The 17,392-nt window shown below is 38.2% G+C and overlaps 1 protein-coding gene across 6 annotated transcripts in view; it reads left to right on the forward strand.

Annotated features, from left to right (window-relative positions):
* Ttc39b (tetratricopeptide repeat domain 39B) overlaps positions 1-17,392 on the forward strand; it is a 121,056-nt gene that overhangs the window by 49,892 nt on the left and 53,772 nt on the right. Inside the window, exon 1 of one of the 6 annotated variants that reach the window (XM_048783937.1) lies at positions 8,732-9,338. The exons of the other annotated variants lie outside the window; for them this stretch is intronic. The gene's annotated coding sequence lies outside the window, so the exon portion shown is untranslated. Of the gene's footprint in view, positions 1-8,731; positions 9,339-17,392 lie in introns of those variants that run through there. 6 annotated transcript variants of the gene reach the window in all.

Raw genomic sequence — 17,392 nt, forward strand, 5'->3', positions numbered from 1 at the left:
CCGGCGCTTAGTGCCTTGTTGTATGGCTCTGATCAGGGGCAGGGTTCATGAAGCAGCCTCCGGGACGGTTCCGCGAGCCGGAACTCGGGCGCCCCGCGCTCGGCGTTCGCTCCGATAGGCTCAGGTTCTTAGAAGCACCCAGGCGCAGAACCCTAGCAATCTGTTTGCAAGCCACAGGCGAATTGTAGCCTGGAATTACCTGATCTATGGCTGAATGAGTTGCGGTCAGTCGAAAACAGGGGACGTGACGTCAGTTTACCAAGATGGTGGCTGCTGGCCTCCTCTGTGGACTGACCGGTGTGTAGAACCGAGCAGGACCGCTTCCTTACCCCGTCTGGAACCCAGAATTCAGCCCTGAGTACGGTGCTTGCGCGGCTGGCAGAAACTGCAGCGCTGTAACCCTGCGTCTCTATCCCAGCGCACACTGCAGACTCTAGCCGCGGGGCGATTTGCTGAATAAGCAGTTACCCTCCGTGCGACAAACCTCTCGCGTTTGAGTCCCCGTAGCCGATCCTCGTGCGATGGAAATCCTTCCTCCAGGTTCCGGAGCACCCCACTATTGCTGGAAATTCCTAACAAGATATCCTTTAGCCGTCCTGACTTGTCATACTCCCACACAGTGAAGCAGCACACGGGGGTAATGCACTCCCCTCGCCGCCATCTTCCAAATCCTGTTTAGTTCTTTATGTGAGGCTTTGTGTGTGCATTATTTTAAGTTAAGATTTAGATCTTGTAAATGTTCCCTTTCACTGTGAGGAGTGACAGGATTTCATAGCTCCAAGAAAAGCTCCTTTTGGTCCAATCCTCTCATTGTAACAAGGAGACCCAGTGAAGAAGGAAGACTTGGTCACTGGTATTGTTGGTAGCAAAATGACCTGTGAACTCCCCTAAGTAAGCCTTTGCCTTTGTGGCTGCCTTTCTGCAGATTCAGGAACTTATCTGACTCCCTGGACTTGGAATAGTAATGCCCTGATTTGTGTCTTAAAGCCAGAAGGATTCTGCTTTTAGCACTAAATTCTTTCCCTCCCTTATTAAATAACTCTGTGGATAGAGATACTGGTCCATGCTCTTCTATCTTAGGGCATTTTGTTAGCTGTAATGGGAAGGAAAGCATTTGATCACCCATTTGAATGTCACTATCATCTTAATTTGTATGTTTCAAATAGACTCTTGGTATCTGCCCCCTTCCTCTATTGGATACCTTTTCCTCTTCTAGTCTTCTTTTCTTTTTCTGTAAATTTTTCCACCCATAATACTCAAAACAGATAATGCTCAAAACAGATACCTAGGAGACATTTTTAGTCTCTTCTGTTTCCTTTAACTTCCATATTACCAGGTCTGATGTTTTCTATGCCCCAAATTACATTTTCCAACTGTTATTTTTTCTCTCTCTACCCTATTACATTAGCTTAAGTTGACTATCACATTTTTTCTGGGCTATTTTAGGAGCTGGCTAATGGCTAATATATTTTCCTGCTTTCTTTGCTCTCTGTTCTGCCTTTCCAACCGCATCTTACTCATATTTTACACAGCAGCTAAAGTTATCTTGTTTTTAACAAGAATTTTTTAACACAAACAATTATAAACATATACAAAAAGTAAAAAGAATAGTAAACGGAACCCTTATATACTCATCACTCAGCTCTAACAGCTGTCAATTCAAGGTCAATGTTATTACATCAATAATCCACCCCCAGATTATTTGGAATCCTAGACATGACAGTTTTTTTCCTACTTCCAAATATTTTAGTATGTGCTTCCTAAAAACAAAGGTGTTCTTTCACATAATTATCAAGAAGATTAACATTGATATAGAATTATTATCTAACCTACATATGCCTTTATGGTATCATTTTTTTCTGTATTTTATAAAAGACAATGTCTTTTTTTGGGGGCTGGGAAAGTGCTTGGAGTTAGAACACTCATAGTATGCGTGAAGCCCTGGGTTTAATTCCCCAGCACCAAAAATAAAAGGTCTTTTTTAAAAAAAGTCACAATACAAGACAGTTACCATACCTACAGAGTAACAGTATTCATCAGATAGCCTTGTCAGTGCTCAGATTTCCACACTATCTGATGATTTGTTTATTTGTTTGTTTGGTACCAGGGATTGAACTCAGGGGCACTCGACCACTGAGCTATAGCCCTAGCCCAATTTTGTATTTTATTTAGAGACAGGGTCTTACTGAGCGCCTTGCTATTCCTGAGGCTGGCTTTGAATTCACGATCCTCCTGTCTCAGCCTCCCCAGCTGCTGGAATCACAGGTGTGCATCACCCTGCCCGGCATGATTTATTTCTTAACAGTATGTTTGAATTAAGACAGATTGAGCCTTTTAGAAAATGGCAAGATGTCATTACCTTGCTTAAAAATCTCCATGAGTTTGCATATCTCTCAAGATGAAGATCCCAGTCTATCTTAGCTGCTTCCACCTCATCTAGGGCAACTCTTACCCTCCCTCTCTCCCCTCTAGTCCTATAAACCTTATTCAGCATTTTTGATTGCGTGAGCCATTGTTGCTCTAGGTTTGAGCATGAGGGTCTCTCAGACTGCTGTGTGCTTCCTGCCACAAGAACTTTTTATGGCCATCTTCAGCATTTAGCTGACATGTTCTCCCACCTTCTTAATGACTGCACCCAAGTAGATTAGTTACTCTTTCCCCATTTTTCTTTCTTGTCATCTTATTTCTCTCCCTTCATTTCTCAAAAGATGACTGTTCTATAGGATCTGTGTTCCATAGGGATGGGTCTGGTCTACTTTACTCAACATGGTGTACTCTGTATGTAAGTAAACCATTCTTGGCTCATAGTAGGTACTCAGTATATATTTGTTAGATTAATAAATTTGTTAAATTATTACACTGTCTTAATTTGTTTGGGCTGGTGTTACAAGTTCTTGGATTTGATAGTCCATAAACAACAGAAATGTGTTTCTCACAGTTCTGAAGGCTGGAAATTCCAAGATCAAGGGGCCAGCAGGTTCAGTGTCTGTTGAGGGCCTGTTCATCACAGATGGTGTTTTATGTATATCCTCAATGGTGGAAGAGGGGGATAAAAAAAAGCAAGACTCTTTTAAAAAAATAAATAAATAAATAAATAAATAAATAAATAAACATTTATTTATTTATTTAGTTGATGGACACAATACCTTTATTTTATTTATTTATTTTTATGTGGTGCTAAGGATTGAACCCAGTGCCTCACACATGTGATGCAAGCGCTCTACCACTGAGCCACAGCTCTGGCCCAAAAGTAAGCCCTTTTTTAAGGGCACTTATCCCATTCATAATAGTGAAGTCGTCATGACCTGATTGCCTCCCAATGGGCCTTTTACACAGTCACCTTGGGAGTTAAGTTTAAATGTATTAATTTTAGAGGAATGCAGATATTCAAATAGTAACATGTACTATTCAGAAAATATAGATATTCAAAGTAGAATGCAAGGATTTTAGTGCATTAAAAATATCAGCCATCACCAAGTTACTGCCTCAAGTGGATGGCACAATGGTCAGTGTGGTGGTGGTTCAAAAGGGGAGTAAAAAGGTCTTTTTGGATGTATGCATTTTAAATAATGATCCATGGCTGGCTGTGTTCATCAACTCAGATGCATACAAAACTCAGTATTGTCCAATTGTTTGGGCAAAGAAGCACTATCCTGAACTGGTAGTATCTCTTTGGCATTTTTCAATTGGGGGCTGACTCAGTTTTTGTTTGAAGTTTATGTAAATGAGCTGTCAGAATTCTAAACAATACAGTGAGCTCATTTCCTTTTGTTAACTTTGTACCATCTTTTATCTGCCCTTTTTTTCTGACACATTCATACTCCTTTTATCTACCTTTTGATAAAAATAGCAACTTAAAATGACTAATAAAACATCCAAAAGCACATAGTTAGGAATTTTGTCTTTTGTAATGTGCCAGATTTCACTACTGTTTTGAAAATTAATCTCAATTTCCCCTTCTCCCTTCTCTCTCCATTTTGATTCTCATTATTTTTTGTAGAACTACATGAGTAGAACTTCTTAAAGGCATAGCAATACTTGGTTTAGGTACATTTTTGTATTAGGTATAGTTTAGTATCATGTATTTGTACATTTGATAAATGGTCTGAAGACTTACATAGCCACTAACAAATTGGAAGGACTCTGCAATTACTTAAAACTGAAGAGGGATTTGAGGATTTACATATAATTTTCATTATTGTATAAAGTAATTTCAGTGTACTTTATTTCATTTTTTGTGGGGGTACCAGAGATTGAATTCAGGGGTGCTCAACCACTGAGCCACTTCCCAACCCCTATTTTGTATTTTATTTAGAGACGGAGTCTCACTGAATTGCTTATCACCTTGCTTTTGCTGAGTGTGGCTTTGAACTTGTGATCCTCCTGCCTCAACCTCCTGAGCTGCTGGGTACACCACTGTGCCCAAGGTCATTTATTTTATTTTTATTGTCTAGAAAGAAAATATTCAAGGCAGCATGGTTTTTTTTTTTTGTTGTTGTTGTTCTTGTAACTTATGAGCAGAGTGTTATAATTACAAATAGAAATACAAATGTAGCTCTGATGAATTAGCCTTTTCAGAGATAAGGGAATCGTTTTGGTCTCCCTTATAGGCAACTTAGTTGTAAGCTTTTGGTTTTATTTATTTTGGAAGTTATTAAGGTTTTTTGCAACTTTAGCTTTATGCAATTAAAAAAAGTGTGTGCGTATATAAAGTTCTGCATGTCAAATCTCCCATTGATTTAAGAGATTATTTGCCATTTAAAAATTTTGGACCCAGTCAGGCACAGTGGTGCTCACATGTAATTCCAGCTACTCAGGAGGCTGAGGCAGGGTTCACATGTTTAAGTATAGCCTCGGCAACTTAGCAAGACCCTGTTTTAAAATAATAGAATAAAAGAACTGGGGATGTAGCTCAGTGTAAAGTACCCTGGGTTTAATTCCTAGTACTGCCCAAAAAAGGGGGGCAATTTAAAATAAATTATACTCATAATGTACATTTTTCTTTGATTAAAATAATCCTGTGTAATCATTACAAGAAAATTAATTCCATGATTGGTTGTTTAAAGCATATGTGTTCTAAAAGAGCATTCTTATTGTTTTAGTACAATTCAGTAATTGAAATAGTGTCAGGATGCTTTTCCAGGCAATTCCATATGAGTAAACATTGTTTTGTAACATGTGTCTTTAATCTATGAAATAATTTATTGGAAAGCATTTTGTAAAACGGCAACATGCAAGTGGGCATGGTAGTGCATGCCTGCAATCACGGTGACTGAGGAGGCTGAGGCAGGAGTATTGTTAAGTTCAAGGTCAGCATTGGCAACTGATCAAGACTTTGTCCCAAAATTAAAAAAAAGGGCTGGGGATCTCAGTGTGTTTGTATCTGTATGTGTGTGTGTATGACGCTTGCACAAGGACACACATACATTTAGTATATTTGGGATTGGGAATTTCAGTGTGTGGGATTAAAAGGCATTTATTATTATTAAAATTTTTTTAAGTTGTAGATGAACACAATACCTTTATTTTATGTATTTATTTTTATGTGGTGCTGAGGATTGAACCCAGTGCCTCACACTTGCTAGGCAAGTGCTCTATTGCTGAGCTACAACCCCAGCCTCGCATTTATTATTTTTAAAAAGCCTCTTCTATAACTTTTTTTGTATTGTCAGAATTTTTATGGGATACATTTTATTTTGTTTTATTTTTTGGGGCACAAGGGATTGAACTCAGGGGCACTTGACCACTGAGCCACATGCCAGCCCCATTTTGTATTTTATTTAGAGACAGGGTCTCACTGAGTTGCTTATTGCCTTGCTTTTTGCTGAGGCTGGCTTCGAACTCATGATCCTCCTCTCTCCGACTCTGGAACCACTGGGACTACAGGCGTGCGCCACCCTGCCCAGCTGGCTGTGTCACTTCTTAGAGTGTCCTTGTTTTGATGACCTGTGCAGAATTGAACAGTGCTACTAGTCAAACATTTTATAGAATGCTTTTCTGTTGAAATTTGTCTTGTGTTTTTCTTATGGTGTTATGGTTTGGATGTGAGGTATCCCCCAAAATTTCGCATGTGATATGATGCAGGAAGGTTCAGAGGAGAAATGATTGTATTCTGAGAATATTAACCCAATCAGCGAATTAATCCCCTGATAGGGATTAACTGAGTGGTAATTGAAGTGGTAGAGTGTGACTGGAGGAGGTGAGAATTTGGGGCATGGCTTTGGGTATATATTTGTATCTGCCAAGTGGAGAGCTTTCTCTCTGCTCTCTGATTACCATGTGAACTGCTTCCCTCTGCCCATACTCTTCCTCCATGATGTTCAGCCTCACCTTGAACCCCAAGGAATGGATATGGCTGTCTGTGGACTGAGACCTCCTAAACTGTAAGCCTCCAAATAAACTTTTCCTCCTCTGCTGTGCTGGTTGGGTCTGTTAGTCACAGTGGTGAAAAAGCTGACTAAAACATATGGTTAGACTTGGTTATGTATAGGTTATTTTGGAAGGAAGAGCAGAGAGGTAAATTGCCATTTTCATTATAACCTATCAAAAATATATACTGTTGGGCTGGGGATATAGCTGAGTTGGTAGAGTGCTTGCCTCACATGTACAAGGCCCTGGGTTCAATCCCCAGCAGCTCATGTGTGTGAGTGTGTGTGTGTGTGTACATATACATATACATACATACATACATATACATATACATATACATATATATGACAATGTCAACATGATTTACATTGTTGATGTTGCCCTTGATTATATGGCTGAGGTACTGTGTGTGTGTGTCACCTCTTTCCACTGTAAAGTCATTCTGTTGCAGTCTTTGGAAGGAAGACACTATGTGCAACCCACTCATTTTTTTTTTTTTGGAAGTGCTGGGGATCAAACCCAGGGCTTTGCACATGGTAGTTAAGCCCTGTATCACTGTAATCTACTCTTAAAGAGTTCAGGGAGTTGTGCTTCTTTTCTTTTAGGGCAGGGTATCTATATAAACTATTTGGACATTTTTTTTCTCTCTTAGTTTACATCAAAATATAAGAAAAACAAATCCACATCAAGTTGTCATATCTCTTTCAACATTCTCAAAGGAGTCTTTTTAGCTTTCATGGGATTCTAAGCATGTCTCACTTAAGTTGGAGATGCTTAAAACCTGTGGTAACTGATCAGTTAGGAGATATCTGAAGTTATGTGGGTGGCCTACCTTTTGTAATTTCTTTCTTATTTCCTTTTGGTACTTGGGATTGCAACCAAGGGCACTCAGCACTGAACAAAAATCTAGTTTTTTTTTTTGTACTGGGGAATGAACTCAGGGACACTCAATCACTGAGCCACATCCCTAGCTCAATTTTGTATTTTTTTTAGAGACAGGGTCTCACTGACTTGCTTAGTACCTCATGGTTGCTGAGGTTGGCTTTGAACTCGCCATCCTCCTGTCTCAGCTTCCTGAGCTGTTGGGATTACAGGCTTGCTCCACTGTACCCAGCTTATACCCAGTCCTTTTTATGTTTTATTTTGAGACAGGGTCTCACTAAGTTGCCCAAGCTGGCCTCAAAATTTACAATTCTCCTACCTTAGCCTCTGGAGTTGCTGGGATTGCTGGTGTGTGCCACCTTGTTCAGCCCTTCTTTAATTTCTTAAAGCTTGAGTTTTAATTGATTAAATGCATAAGATCTATATAAGTTAGATCAGTTATCCTCTTATATATTGCATATTATTCCAAAAATATAGTTGGAGACTAGTCATAATTTTTTTTAATGAAAAGGAATATTAGATGAGAGATATTTATATTGGTGGAAAAATGAAGGTCTGTTGTACTTATAATTTTTCATTTGGGCTTGCTGTTCTCTTTTCCTCCCTTGAGAAACTCCAGCCGTCACAAGACCAGGCCACTTGCATATTTCTGACATGTCTGTAGTATTCTTTTGTTGTACAATACCTACCACATTTGCTCACATTTGGTGAATATCTGGTTTCCCTACTGGACCTACAGTTTCAGGGGAACAGGAATCATGTGTGTTCTGTTCATTCTCTATCCCCTCTGCCCATCATATAATAGGCATAAAAATAGATATTGACTGTTATTGGGTATTCTAACCTTTTTGAGCTCTTATAGAAATATAGGTGGTTAACAGTAAGTCACATATGTGGGCAAATCATCATCATTCGTGATGAAAGATTAGTATATACATGTAAAGCAATAGTATTTAAGAAAAAAATGCATCTAGTTGTCAAGTCATCTTAATATATGAAAGAAGACTAGAAGTAAGTTTTTACAAAATATTAAATGGCTCTAGATTATGATCTTATAACTGATTTAAATTTCTTCTTTGTTTTATAATTTATTCCAAGGAGTTTATTATTTACAATCTGGAGATATCAGAATACATTACCTAGTATAACTTAAATAATAATAGGTTACATTACCTAGTATAACTTAAATAATAATAGGTTCACTCCTATTATGTGCAGAAGCACTTGAGGTAAGACAGGAAACCTACCAAATCACTGACTGTCTCATTCCCCAGTAAAGCTTTTAGCTACTCAAACAAAAAAGGTATAGCTGAACTTTGGAATTTGCTCATTTTAGAATCTTTGAATTATTCTCTAAGTCTAATTTTAAAAAATTTCATCAAAGCCATTTCAAATATTATTCATCAAATGTCAATTTAAAAGTGACATTGATGTGACTATAACATTATATTACATTGATATGACTGTAACATTATTCACTTCACTAATTTAACCTGTTAGACTAAAAACTCCAGAGAAATTGGTTTTCCCCTATTTAGTATTTTTAAAAAGTCCATGGGATTTAAAAATCTAAGTCTTGGAGCAATAGCCTATTCTTATGTTTTCCTTAAAACAATTCATTTTATCCTTGAGATGGGAGATGAATCCCTAGATTAAGTTCCTATAGTTTTTCTAAATCCAGACCATTTATATTTTTCTTGCTTTTTTCTCTAGTATAATTAAACAGTGATGGATTAAAACTAGGTTGCAGCAGAGATTGGGGGGGAAAAATCTCCCGGCATCCCTTCCTGCAGAAGCATCGCTAGAGCAATGAGTGTAGCTGCCACTTTAACTGACATGTCTTAAATTCTGCCCTGCAAAGCCCTGGGATGCTGTCAGTCGCCTCGGCAACTTCTTTGCTTTGCCTGATAATTGAGAGTCAATTGGAGCCAAAAGAATAGAACAAATTGAAGACTTTTGTTGGCTCTTAAATTGAGGATTGTCTCTTCTTTCTATTGGCTTTTAAAAAAATCTGGTAGAAGAGAGGGAAAGACATTTTCATAGTGGAGCTGTATTCATTTCTCCAAAGTTACAGCTGCTTTAAATCTGTGAGTATCTTGTATGTATATAGCAGTTTCTAGAGGTATTATTACAAGGTTCTCTTTAAATCTGTAAGAATTTAAGGAAGCTGTGTAAAAATTTTAAACCAGAGTTAGATTTTATCGGAGGGCTGCATGTTTTGTAAGATAATATTGTCTTCATTAAAAGCCTCATGTCAAGCTTGCTAGGGCTCCCCTGCTGTCCTCTCTCCCCCTTTTAACTTCCTAAGGACAAGAGTTGCAATTGGAGAAAATAGGCGTCTGGCTGCTGCAGAGGCTCTGGTCTTCCTGGGATGCCATGGCTGGTTTATCGCCGCTGCAAGGTGTGCATAGTGGGGGTTGCTGAGTCTCCTGCTGCAGAACAATGGCAGGATGATAATGTTTCACTTTGTATTTACTGTGTTTGTCTTCTGCTGGCTTTGTTATGGGTTTTGTTTTGTCTTGTCACATTAATTAAAATATTAAAGATCAGGAAAGTGGTATGTCCTCAGAAATAGTGTGTTGATTGTCCTAGACCTTCACCTATGACTGTGCTGTATTGACTTAAGCCTGTCTCATTGTCACAGATTATAGTAAACACAAGCTCCCTCAAAATGACCCTCATATGATTGTCCTTTTCTAATTGTGCATTGAAATCAGTGCTGGTTTTTTTTGTGACGCAGACCCTGAAGTCTAAACATCTGTCCTTAGTCATCATGTCCCACTTTCCTACTTTGGAATTCACTGGAGGCTACAACTGTATCGTTGCTGAATTATGTGCAGAATGAATGAATTGGGCATTTTGTAAAGATAAGAAGCTAATTTCTGATTCCCACTATAACCCCCATATATTCTTGATTTGTCTTTGTTAAATGAAAGTCTTATTATTTTAGTGAACTGGTTCATTCAGTTGGCTACTGATCTCATTCCTTTATCTTAAAACCACTTTATCTAAAGTGATTTTTTAAAAGCTGATATGTTCAGAGATTAGTAGTTGGAATACTTTTCAACATCCTTTGGTTAACAGTCATCTTTATGGATGCAGAATATGCTTGGCTTAGACTAACATAGTATATGAGCTTTTTGGGTGCCAAGATTTTAGTTGACTTCCTGCAGCATAAAATAAGTAAAGGATTTTAAAAAAGAAATTTGCTCCACCACCCAGAGATCAAACATCTGTTGTTTTTATTTTTAAACATTTTGTCAGACCTAAATGCAGCAACTTCAAATTTAATTAGGAAGAGTTGCTAAAATTAGGAAATTCTGCCTTGTTTAGACTCGAAAAAAACTTAAATTCATTCAGTTATCATTTGTTCATTCAATAAATGTTTATATTTGTTGCCAAGCTCTTACCCAACTCTGGGGAGATGATGCTAAACAAAATATTTTATTTGGTCTTATGGAGTAGATATTTTTAGCAGATGAGGGAGACATTTAAAAATGAATTACAAATTAATTTTTATTACAATTGTAGTAATATTTTCAGCTGTTGAAGTATAGGTACTTTGTAGCCAAACAAATATAGGCCATATAAGTGCTTGCAACTAATTCTGCCCCAGATCTGAAGCCACAGATCCTTAGAGTGCTTGAACTGGAAAGAGATGTTAGAAATAATTTAATTAGTTCAACAAGCATGTGATAGGCACTATATTAAGTGCTGGATTTAGATAAGAATTAAGCAATGAGCCTTGCTTTGTAGGAGCTCACAGTCTAGTGGGAAAGGAAGGGAATTGGTTTTGTCATATATTCTGGGTCATCATTTTCCTTAGTGGAAAAGAAATGAACTACATCTTTTTAAAAATTTGTTCTGTATCAGTCCAAGTACTTTTGTTAATCTGTTTGTTTTCTCAAGTCTGTAACAACAACAGTCTTGCCACTCTGGATTTTTAGATGAAGAAAAGGAGTGCACAAAGGTTAAATCCATTGCCCAAGGTCATTCAGAGTGTTGACCATGACCTGTCATGCTCAAAGTTGATAAAACTGTGCTCCTTGAAGCTTTGTGTTATCTTTCTTAACCCTGGGTTGATGGGGGGAGCTCCCTCATTTTCTTCTTTTTGAAGCCTTAGTACACTTCTGGGTATAATGTATCATGTAAAATAAAGATGCTTAGTTTTTTTGGCCCTATGCCCAGACATCTTCCTAACATTTTGCACTTGCTTTCCACTTGTTAACACCACATTTACACAGAAGTCTTTGGCTCATTTTAGAAAGAGTAGGCCTGCATATATGGGAAGATTATGCTTTAGTGTCAGGTCAGTTAAGAAACATGGAAAAAGTACTTCCTAAAACAGGGATGCTAATGGGAAGAATCAAGGATTTCTTGAATTTTGGGTTTAGATTGATGCCCATCAGTATCAGCAATTCCTTACAGAATTGGAATGTTTAAAGTTGCAAAGGTCTTGCCTCTTCAGTATAAGTTAGGATTCTTTCGGATTTGACAATTGCTAAGGGTAGAGAGTAACTTTTCAGATTAGAGATATTCTAGCCAACGATCTTCCTTGACCTCCCAAGGCCATCTCTCCATTTCTGAACGGCTGTTAGAAAATTCTTCCTTAACCAAAATATACTGTACCTCCTGGCAGCCCCTAACCCACTAATTCCAGGATAAAATCATTCTGGTATTTTTACAAAGTAGTCTTTCAGATATGTGAGATGCTTACCCCACGTCCCAAGTGTACTTTTGCAGTTCTATGTTCTGTCTCAGTCCTATCACTTGTTTCTCATGTGATGTATTTCAGATTTCTCACCATTCTAACTTCTTTGCATTTGACCTGTGATAGTTTTTAGATGGTGAAAACTAGAACCTGACACCGTCTGGGGTATATTCTGGGTCAGCTGAGAATGCAAATGGATTATTTCTTCCCATGACTCAGTATACTATGTCTGTGCTACTTATCAATAGCTGTTTAACAAACCACTGTGAAATTTAGTGGGTTTAAAACAATAATAACAATCATCTATTTGCCTATGAGCCTACATTTTCAGTAGATTGCAGAAGGAAAGGCTCATCTTGGCCCACTTGGAATCACTAGAGGTGGTTCAGCTAGAACTGAAGGATCCGTTTTCTTGATGTCTTACCTGGCCAACCAGTTAGTGCTGGTTGTTGGTTGGGAACTTAGCTACAGCTGTTGGCTAGAGGCTTTGTTCTTCTCCATGTGGTTGCTTGAGCTTCCTCAAAGCATGGCAATGAAGTTCCAAGTTTTAATATTCCAAATAATGGGAAGTAGAAACTACTAGTTTTAAAGATCTGGGTCCCCAAATGAACACATTATTGTATTGGTTAAGTAGTCACTGAGACCACCTCATTTAGGGGAAGAGCCATGGACCCCACTTCTTGACAGGAAAGATTTATGGCTATCTCTAATCTGTCACACTTCCCAAATTATAAGTCCCCTTCCAGATATGTTATACATCTTAAGTGTCTCAACTAAAACCCTAATAGTCATATTTGAATCCTTGCTAAGGTGGGTTCCTCATCTGGTACTTGACAATTCATATTTGACTTGTTAGCAGTTTTAAAAAAAAATTTGTTCTAATTAGTTATACATGACAGTAGAATGCATTTTGACACATTGTGACAAATGGTTGTTAGTTTTGTTCTTCCTTCTGGCATTGCTCTTTTTACACTTTTTTGGATCTTGACTGTGGTGTCTCTCATATGAATTGTCCCTTCTTTATGTTATCCACACATATATAGTGAGAATATTTACTGTGTTCTCACTGAAGACATGATCAACATGTTGGACAGCACAAGTCTGTGGACACTGGAGACCCCTCAAATCATTAACCAGAATATCTTGTGATACTGATGACTTAATTGGTACGAAGTGACTTAATAGTGCCCTTCTATCACATTATCTGACTTAGCCCCAGAGAGGTAGGTGCTTAAATTGAGGAAGACCAAATGGTAACATGAGTTTGATGGGAATTTCTTATATGGTTTACTTTTCTTTTGATATTCCATCACAGATGTGGAAAGCCTTTGGGGCCTATTCAAGTGGTATGAATGGATTTCTTTGATCATTTTAGAACAGTGGATTATAGAATATCTGATTATAGATAATGTCTTATTACAGGTGACTGCATTTTAGAAAACAGGGAATTATGGAACCAAGAGTTGAATTTCTCTTGTGGTTTGGGATGAAGTCATTATCTTCTTAGCTAGTAGGCGTGGTAGAATTTGAGCCTTTCCATGATCCAGGAAACCAGGACCTAATCTAGAGCATAATTTGACATCCTGCCTCCTTAATTTTAGCTTAGGTTTTTGTTTTGTTTTGTTTTATTTTAAGGCATTAGCATCCTGTATAACAAAACCATTTTGTGTGCCTGTGTCATACCACAGATTAAATAAATATAGCCTATCAACTGAAAATAGCCATACATTGAAAGGAGATTAAACTCTGGAGCTTAATTACTTGAGTATTTATATGCTTCTCCTTCTGTTTCATTTGTTTCTCCTAATGGATGTTTGTAGGGAAAGCCCTTGTATTTACTGAAAGCTGCTTGTTTGTGACTGGAAGTCTCTGTGTGATAGTTTTTACAGGGTATTTTCTGTGACTTACACATATGACATAAAATATAGGAAGACTGTTTGGTTCAAAGGTGCTAATAAAGTCAACAAAAAGTTATTCATTTATCAAACACTGAGCATCTGTGAAATAAGATCATTTCTATCCTTAAGAAGTTCATAAGCTATTTATCACAACTGAAATAGACCCATATGATGGGCACTGCATAATCTCAGCTACTCAGGAGGCTGAGGCAGGAAGAATGTGAGTTTGAGGCCATCCTGGGCAATTTAGTGAGACCTCGTCTCTAAGTAAAAAAATAAGGACTGGGAATGTAGCTCAGAGGTGGAACACTCCTGGGATCAATCTGTAATACTGCACATGTTGGGATTACATTAGCCTGTAATCCCAATGGCTTGGGAGACTGAAGCAGGAGGATTTCGAGTTCAAAGCCAGTCTCAGTAATTGTGACGCACTGAGTAACTCAGTGAGATCCTGTCTCTAAGGATGTGGCTCAGTGGTTGAGTTCCCTTGAGTTCAATCCCTGGTACCAAAAAGAAAATAAAAAATAAAAATAAAAAGGAACCTAGAGGGGAGACATACTATCTATTCTGACATAGTAACTTTTGGGCAGCCCTTATGTTTTCTTTCCCTCATAGATCATGAGGAAAACTTGCTTTTCCCATTTAAAATTTTTTTTTCTTGTTATTCTTCGCTTAGGTTGTGATTTTTTTTTTTTTTTTTAATGATGAACAGCTTCTTCCCATTCATTGAAAATCTGCAGTTGCTCTCTTCTCCCTACTTGGAGGGACATGATGAAATTGACAAAATGCTGCTTTAGTAACTTCATCCTTTGACTGCTGGAATCATTAAGCAGACTGCTGAGCATCAGGGATATTATGGTCTGTCAGTGGGAAGTTCTTGGCTCTCATCACCTATCTCTACTAATAACATCTCCACCACTTATGTTCCCTTATATTTATGTGATATTTCAGATTAAAAAGTGATTTTCCAAGGGGCTGGGGTTGTGGCTCAGAGGTAGAGCACAACCTCTGAGTTCGATCCTCAGCACCACATAAGAATAAATAAAGCTATTGTGTGCACATACAACTAAAAAATAAATGTTTTTAAAAAAGTGATTTTATAAAACAAAAAAGCATTTCTTCCTCATAACATCCTTGTGAGTTGGGCATGGCAGGGATTGTCTTATGTCCTGTGCTTTGCAGTTGGAGACATAGGCTCATAGGGGTAAAGGGATGATCCAAAGTCACACTGCTTACAAGTGATGGCACACCTAGGGTAGCAACCCAGAGATCTGCCTTGTGTCCCAGCCCACATTCTCCTGAGTTATGTTGCAGTTTCATGGTGAGAAAGGATAAGTCTTACATCAGGTAAGAAGTCTTTTACTAGAAGAGTCACATAATAGGAAAGGGATTCTTTTCTTTTTTTTTCCCATTTAAAAAAAGATCAGCAAAGAGAACCAAGAAAATGAAATAGGAGCTGTGCATATCTCTTGCCAATCTAACATTCCATTTTTGTTTGTTTTAAATAATGTGAGGGAGTATGATTTGCTTTGCTTAAGGAAAGAATTTAAAAGACGCTGGCTCTGGTTTTAATTTCCTACTCTGTTGGTAATTTGCTGTGACTATGGGCAAGGAAAATCGCATCAGTTGGGGATTGTTTCTTTTTCAAAAGAAATAGCAATCCCTACCTTCCATTTTCTTATGAAAATGGCTTATGTTTTATATGAATGTGAATCTTTATTTTTTTCAGCTGTTCTAACTTTGCTCTAAAACTGTCATCCCCATTGAGGACAGAAAAAAAATTAACTTGCTAAGTTGTCAATTAAATATTACATCTGTTCATATTTTAGTATCTTTCAGTGACTCATGTTTTTTGGAGAGAGGGAAGTGATAAGTGCCCAGTGAAGTACAAGGCCTATATCTCTCTTATCAAAGGATTTCCTTCCCTCTCCTTCCAAGATGACACTGAGAAGAGGAGGCAGTACTGTGGGGCTGGTGCTCCAGGATGGGAAGTGCTGTCTGCTCTGGGGCCTTGTCCTGTGGTCTTTGCGTTGGCCTTTCTCCTCCCTGCCCCTGACTGCTGGCTGTCGGTGTGCCCATGAACTGAGTGCTTCTTTTTCTCCATTGGTGTTGGTTGGTTCACAGGTGACTAAAATCTACTGGTCACTATCATTTGTTCCTGTCTGTGTCCTTTGCCATTGAGATATCTTTTTAAAAAATCTTATTTTGTGGGCTGGGGATGTGGCTCAAGTGGTAGCGTGCTCGCCTGGCATGCGCGGGGCGCTGGGTTAGATCCTCAGCACCACATAAAAATAAAAGAAAGATGTTGCGTCCACCGAAAACTGAAAAATATTAAAAAATTCTCTCTCTCTCTCTCAAAAAAAAAAAAAAATCTTATTTTGTGATTGTTTTAGTCAGCTTTTTTGCTGCTGTGACCAAAAGAACTAATAAGAATAATTGGAGGAGGAAAAGTTTATTTTGGGGCTCACAGTTTTGGAGGTCTCTGTTTATAGATGGCCTGTTCCATTCTTTGGGACCCAAGGTGAGGCAAAACATCCTGGTGGAAGAGTGTCAGAGAGGAAAGTGTCTGAGAACAAGGCACCAGGGAGAGAGAGAGTGAGAGAGAGAGAGAGAGATTGATTCCACTCACTAGGGACAAAATCTAAATCCCAAAGGCATGCCTCCAGTGACCCACTTCCTCCAGCCACATATAGCCTGTCTACAGTTGCCACCCAGTTAATCCCTTTCAGAGGATTAATGTATTGATTGAGTTAAGGCTCTCATAACTGATCATTTCACCTCTATGCTTTCTTGCATTGTCTCATTCAGGAGCCTTTGGGGAATACCTAATATCTAAACCCTAACAATGATAATTCCCAATATACAGAAAAAGTGCAAGAATAATACAGGAATATCTGAATACCCTTAATCCAGTTTTGATACTTGATTACATTTGTTTTATCATTCTGTCTGTATAAACATTATACATTTTTTTCTTAATCATTTGAGAGTAGGAGAAGCTCCAGAGGAGGTGGACTAGAAGGATGAACTAGAACCTTCCAAGTGAACAAGGGCGATTTTATATTTTTTCCTTTGTTTTTTTCCAACTCTTCTTTCTTGCATTTAAGTGTGTCTAAGACCTCAGGTAGGCCAGATGTGGCTGTCTTGAACAAAGGAGAGTGGTGTTATTCTTCAGTTGCTCCTTTGTTCATTTATTCAGTTCATCCTCAGGATGTTATTGAAGATTTCCACTTGCAAGGCATGGTGCTATATGCTGTGTTACATTGTTGCCTTCAAGAAGTTTGTATTCTGATAGAGACAATTACTTTTTTTAAAAAGTGCTAATTAAAAGAAAATTAGGACAGACCACCATTAAGACAGACTTTTCCTTACTCTAGACAGTACGTTTTTCTCTCTCTTTCTTTTTTTTGGTACCGGGGATTGAACTCAATTTTATTTACAGACAGGGTCTCACTGAGTTTCTAAGTGCCTCCCTTTTTGCTGAGGCCAGCTTTGAACTTGCAATCCTTTTGCCTCAGCCCCCCCCCCCCCC

This window comes from Marmota marmota, unplaced genomic scaffold (genome assembly GCF_001458135.2).
Source record: "Marmota marmota marmota unplaced genomic scaffold, marMar, whole genome shotgun sequence".
Classification (NCBI taxonomy): Eukaryota; Metazoa; Chordata; class Mammalia; order Rodentia; family Sciuridae; genus Marmota; species Marmota marmota.